The sequence below is a fragment of the Carassius auratus genome, unplaced genomic scaffold (genome assembly GCF_003368295.1).
Source record: "Carassius auratus strain Wakin unplaced genomic scaffold, ASM336829v1 scaf_tig00049897, whole genome shotgun sequence".
NCBI classification, from domain to species: Eukaryota; Metazoa; Chordata; class Actinopteri; order Cypriniformes; family Cyprinidae; genus Carassius; species Carassius auratus.
Window position 1 is genome coordinate 10,001 of NW_020527130.1, and position 6,331 is coordinate 16,331.

The window sequence follows — 6,331 nt, forward strand, 5'->3', positions numbered from 1 at the left end:
GGCAGTCTCCCATCCATGTACTAACCAGGCCCAAACCTGCAAATATTCAGAGATCGGGCATTGACTCTATTTTTTGGCAAAATTATTATATACTAAGTGAAAAATGTCCAAAAAGCTTACAGCACCTGGTATTCCTAGGCAGTCTCTCATCAAAGTACTAACCAGACCTAAACCTGCTAAGATTCAGAGATCGGGCATTGACTCTTTTTTTTTTTTAATGAAAGATTATTATATAATTCGTGAAATTTTCCAAAAAGATTAAAGCACCAGGTATTCCCAGGCAGTCTCCCATCCATGTACTAACCAGGCCCAAACCTGCAAATATTCAGAGATCGGGCATTGACTCTATTTTTTGGCAAAATTATTATATACTAAGTGAAAAATGTCCAAAAAGCTTACAGCACCTGGTATTCCTAGGCAGTCCTCTCATCAAAGTACTAACCGGACCTAAACCTGCAAATATTCAGAGATCGGGCATTGACTCTTTTTTTTTTTTTTTTTTTTAATGAAAGATTATTATATAATTCGTGAAATTTTCCAAAAAGATTAAAGCACCTGGTATTCCTAGGCAGTCTCTCATCAAAGTACTAACCAGGCCCAAACCTGCAAATATTCAGAGATCGGGCATTGACTCTTTTTTTTTTTTTTTTTTTTTTTTTTAATGAAAGATTATTATATAATTCGTGAAATTTTCCAAAAAGATTAAAGCACCTGGTATCCCCAGGCAGTCTCCCATCCATGTACTAACCAGGCCCAAACCTGCAAATATTCAGAGATTGGGCATTGACTCTATTTTTGGCAAAATTATTATATACTAAGTGAAAAATGTCCAAAAAGCTTACAGCACCTGGTATTCCCAGGCGGTCTCCCATCCAAGTACTAACCAGGCCCAAACCTGCTTAGCTTCCGAGATCAGACGAGATCGGGCATAGCCAGGTTGGTATGGCCGTAAGCGAAGTCTGCTGCAAAGAGAGGGCTATTTAAAGATCAGCCAATCTTATCGCCAGTACATTATATAAGTAGGAAAGAAAGCCCAAAAGCTTAAAGCACCTGGTATTCCTAGGCAGTCTCTCATCAAAGTACTAACCAGGCCCAAACCTGCAAATATTCAGAGATCGGGCATTGACTCTATTTTTTGGCAAAATTATTATATACTAAGTGAAAAATGTCCAAAAAGCTTACAGCACCTGGTATTCCTAGGCAGTCTCTCATCAAAGTACTAACCAGACCTAAACCTGCTAAGATTCAGAGATCGGGCATTGACTCTTTTTTTTTTTTTTTTTTTTTTTAATGAAAGATTATTATATAATTCGTGAAATTTTCCAACAAGATTAAAGCACCTGGTATTCCCAGGCAGTCTCCCATCCATGTACTAACCAGGCCCAAACCTGCAAATATTCAGAGATCGGGCATTGACTCTATTTTTTGGCAAAATTATTATATACTAAGTGAAAAATGTCCAAAAAGCTTACAGCACCTGGTATTCCTAGGCAGTCTCTCATCAAAGTACTAACCAGACCTAAACCTGCTAAGATTCAGAGATCGGGCATTGACTCTTTTTTTTTTTTTTTTTTTTTTTAATGAAAGATTATTATATAATTCGTGAAATTTTCCAAAAGATTAAAGCACTGGTATTCCCAGGCAGTCTCCGCATCCATGTTACTAACCAGGCCCAAACCTGCAAATATTCAGAGATCGGGCATTGAACTCATATTTTTTTGGCAAAATTATTATATACTAAGGTGAAAAAATGTCCAAAAAAGCTTACAGCACCTGGGTATTCCTAGCAGTTCTCATTTCATTCAAAATACTAACGGACCTAAACCTGCAAATATCAGAGATCGGGCATGGACGCTTTTTTTTTTTTTTTTTTTTTAATGAAAGTATTGTATATAATTCGTGAAATTTTTCCAAAGAAGATTAAAAGCACCCCTGGTATTTCCTAGGCAGTCTCTCATCAAAGTACTAACCAGCACCAAACCTGCAAATGATTCAGAGATCGGGCATTGACTCTTTTTTTTTTTTTTTTTTTTTTTTTTTTTTAATGAAAGATTATTATATAATTCGTGAAATTTTCCAAAAAGATTAAAGCACCTGGTATCCCCAGGCAGTCTCCCATCCATGTACTAACCAGGCCCAAACCTGCTAAATATTCAGAGATCGGGCATTGACTCTATTTTTGGCAAAATTATTATATACTAAGTGAAAAATGTCCAAAAAGCTTACAGCACCTGGTATTCCCAGGCGGTCTCCCATCCAAGTACTAACCAGGCCAAACCTGCTTAGCTTCCGAGATCAGACGAGATCGGGCATAGCCAGGTTGGTATGGCCGTAAGCGAAGTCTGCTGCAAAGAGAGGGCTATTTAAAGAGCAGCCAATCTTATCGCCAGTACATTATATAAGTAGGAAAGAAAGCCCAAAAGCTTAAAGCACCTGGTATTCCTAGGCAGTCTCTCATCAAAGTACTAACCAGGCCCAAACCTGCAAATATTCAGAGATCGGGCATTGACTCTATTTTTTGGCAAAATTATTATATACTAAGTGAAAAATGTCCAAAAAGCTTACAGCACCTGGTATTCCTAGGCAGTCTCTCATCAAAGTACTAACCAGACCTAAACCTGCTAAGATTCAGAGATCGGGCATTGACTCTTTTTTTTTTTTTTTTTTTTTTTAATGAAAGATTATTATATAATTCGTGAAATTTTCCAAAAAGATTAAAGCACCTGGTATTCCCAGGCAGTCTCCCATCCATGTACTAACCAGGCCCAAACCTGCAAATATTCAGAGATCGGGCATTGACTCTATTTTTTTGGCAAAATTATTATATACTAAGTGAAAAATGTCCAAAAAGCTTACAGCACCTGGTATTCCTAGGCAGTCTCTCATCAAAGTACTAACCAGGCCCAAACCTGCAAATATTCAGAGATCGGGCATTGACTCTTTTTTTTTTTTTTTTTTTTTTTTTAATGAAAGATTATTATATAATTCGTGAAATTTTCCAAAAAGATTAAAGCACCTGGTATTCCCAGGCAGTCTCCCATCCATGTACTAACCAGGCCCAAACCTGCAAATATTCAGAGATCGGGCATTGACTCTATTTTTTGGCAAAATTATTATATACTAAGTGAAAAATGTCCAAAAAGCTTACAGCACCTGGTATTCCTAGGCAGTCTCTCATCAAAGTACTAACCAGACCTAAACCTGCTAAGATTCAGAGATCGGGCATTGACTCTTTTTTTTTTTTTTTTTTTTTTTTTTTTTTTTTAATGAAAGATTATTATATAATTGTGAAATTTTTCAAAAAGATTAAAGCACCTGGTATTCCCAGGCAGTCTCCCATCCATGTACTAACCAGGCCCAAACCTGCTAAAATTCAGAGATCGGGCATTGACTCTATTTTTTGGCAAAATTATTATATACTAAGTGAAAAATTTCCAAAAAGCTTACAGCACCTGGTATTCCCAGGCGGTCTCCCATCCAAGTACTAACCAGGCCCAAACCTGCTTAGCTTCCGAGATCAGACGAGATCGGGCATAGCCAGGTTGGTATGGCCGTAAGCGAAGTCTGCTGCAAAGAGAGGGCTATTTAAAGAGCAGCCAATCTTATCGCCAGTACATTATATAAGTAGGAAAGAAAGCCCAAAAGCTTAAAGCACCTGGTATTCCTAGGCAGTCTCTCATCAAAGTACTAACCAGGCCCAAACCTGCAAATATTCAGAGATCGGGCATTGACTCTATTTTTTGGCAAAATTATTATATACTAAGTGAAAAATGTCCAAAAAGCTTACAGCACCTGGTATTCCTAGGCAGTCTCTCATCAAAGTACTAACCAGACCTAAACCTGCTAAGATTCAGAGATCGGGCATTGACTCTTTTTTTTTTTTTTTTTTTTTTTTTAATGAAAGATTATTATATAATTCGTGAAATTTTCCAAAAAGATTAAAGCACCTGGTATTCCCAGGCAGTCTCCCATCCATGTACTAACCAGGCCCAAACCTGCAAATATTCAGAGATCGGGCATTGACTCTATTTTTTGGCAAAATTATTATATACTAAGTGAAAAATGTCCAAAAAGCTTACAGCACCTGGTATTCCTAGGCAGTCTCTCATCAAAGTACTAACCAGGCCCAAACCTGCAAATATTCAGAGATCGGGCATTGACTCTTTTTTTTTTTTTTTTTTTTTTAATGAAAGATTATTATATAATTCGTGAAATTTTCCAAAAAGATTAAAGCACCTGGTATTCCCAGGCAGTCTCCCATCCATGTACTAACCAGGCCCAAACCTGCAAATATTCAGAGATCGGGCATTGACTCTATTTTTTGGCAAAATTATTATATACTAAGTGAAAAATGTCCAAAAAGCTTACAGCACCTGGTATTCCTAGGCAGTCTCTCATCAAAGTACTAACCAGACCTAAACCTGCTAAGATTCAGAGATCGGGCATTGACTCTTTTTTTTTTTAATGAAAGATTATTATATAATTCGTGAAATTTTCCAAAAAGATTAAAGCACCAGGTATTCCCAGGCAGTCTCCCATCCATGTACTAACCAGGCCCAAACCTGCAAATATTCAGAGATCGGGCATTGACTCTATTTTTTGGCAAAATTATTATATACTAAGTGAAAAATGTCCAAAAAGCTTACAGCACCTGGTATTCCTAGGCAGTCTCTCATCAAAGTACTAACCGGACCTAAACCTGCTTAAGATTCAGAGATCGGGCATTGACTCTTTTTTTTTTTTTTTTTTTTTTTTTTTTAATGAAAGATTATTATATAATTCGTGAAATTTTCCAAAAAGATTAAAGCACCTGGTATTCCCAGGCAGTCTCCCATCCATGTACTAACCAGGCCCAAACCTGCAAATATTCAGAGATCGGGCATTGACTCTATTTTTTGGCCAAAATTATTATATACTAAGTGAAAAATGTCCAAAAAGCTTACAGCACCCTGGTATTCCCAGGCGGTCTCCCATCCAAGTACTAACCAGGCCCAAACCTGCTTAGCTTCCGAGATCAGACAAGATCGGGCATAGCCAGGTTGGTATGGCCGTAAGCGAAGTCTGCTGCAAAGAGAGGGCTATTTAAAGAGCAGCCAATCTTATCGCCAGTACATTGTATAAGTAGGAAAGAAAGCCCAAAAGCTTAAAGCACCTGGTATTCCTAGGCAGTCTCTCATCAAAGTACTAACCAGACCTAAACCTGCTAAGATTTCAGAGATGGGCATCGACTCTTTTTTTTTTTTTTTTTTTTTTTTTTTTTTTTTTTTTTTTTAATGAAAGATTATTATATAATTCGTGAAATTTTCCAAAAAGATTAAAGCACCTGGTATTCCTAGGCAGTCTCTCATCAAAAGTACTAACCAGGCCCAAACCTGCAAATATTCAGAGATCGGGCATTGACTCTTTTTTTTTTTTTTTTTTTTTTTTTTTAATGAAAGATTATTATATAATTCGTGAAATTTTCCAAAAAGATTAAAGCACCTGGTATCCCCAGGCAGTCTCCCATCCATGTACTAACCAGGCCCAAACCTGCAAATATTCAGAGATTGGGCATTGACTCTATTTTTGGCAAAATTATTATATACTAAGTGAAAAATGTCCAAAAAGCTTACAGCACCTGGTATTCCCAGGGCGTCTCCCATCCAAGTACTAACCAGGCCCAAACCTGCTTAGCTTCCGAGAATCAGACGAGATCGGGCATTTTTTTTTTTTTTTTTTTTTATTAAAAATATTTCAGTACAAAAAGAAAAAAATACATAAAATATTTCACATTTAAATCATTCTTGTTATAGAAACCTCTCTTTTACAAAATAATGCAAACATCTCAATTAAGGTTACATTAAAGTTTCTAAGCAAACATAATCCTTTTCACCTAAAAAAAAAAAAAAAAAAAAAAAAAAAAAAAAAAAAAAAAAAAAAAAAAACAAAAACAACTACAAATTTATTTCCAGTCCATTCTGTGTTTCAAAACATAAGGATTGTTATTTAGAATTAGTTTATCAAATACATAAATTGTACCTTCTGCTTTAAAATAACTTTCTAGTGTTCGTATATTAATCTTCCCAGTTTTTTCTTAAAATAAATCCATAATCCCATTTTTTTTGTTTTTGTCTCTTGCTTATTTCTCCTACCTACCATATTGCCATATCTAGCTACAATTAAAAACAAATTTATAACATTTTGATTGTCAGATTTCTCATTCATGTCCAAATAAAAAATATAGCAATTCCAAATCTCTTCATCTTCTATACATCCATTTTTTTTCTCCTAACAAACTCTTAATCACATTTTTAATTTTGTCTCTGAAAAAGATCAGTTCTTTACATGATAA

At 35.8% G+C, this 6,331-nt stretch overlaps 4 non-coding genes across 4 annotated transcripts; all 4 read right to left on the reverse strand.

The window, feature by feature from the left end:
- Window positions 1–835: 835 nt before the first annotated feature.
- LOC113089462 (5S ribosomal RNA) lies at window positions 836–954 on the reverse strand. The gene has a single exon (XR_003286523.1). It is a non-coding gene; the product is annotated as a 5S ribosomal RNA (ribosomal RNA).
- A 1,265-nt stretch (window positions 955–2,219) lies between these two features.
- Window positions 2,220–2,337, reverse strand: LOC113089455 (5S ribosomal RNA). Its single transcript, XR_003286519.1, has one exon. It is a non-coding gene; the product is annotated as a 5S ribosomal RNA (ribosomal RNA).
- A 1,103-nt stretch (window positions 2,338–3,440) lies between these two features.
- LOC113089463 (5S ribosomal RNA) lies at window positions 3,441–3,559 on the reverse strand. The gene has a single exon (XR_003286524.1). It is a non-coding gene; the product is annotated as a 5S ribosomal RNA (ribosomal RNA).
- A 1,377-nt stretch (window positions 3,560–4,936) lies between these two features.
- On the reverse strand, window positions 4,937–5,056 carry LOC113089453 (5S ribosomal RNA). Its single transcript, XR_003286517.1, has one exon. It is a non-coding gene; the product is annotated as a 5S ribosomal RNA (ribosomal RNA).
- Between the last annotated feature and the right edge of the window lie 1,275 nt (window positions 5,057–6,331).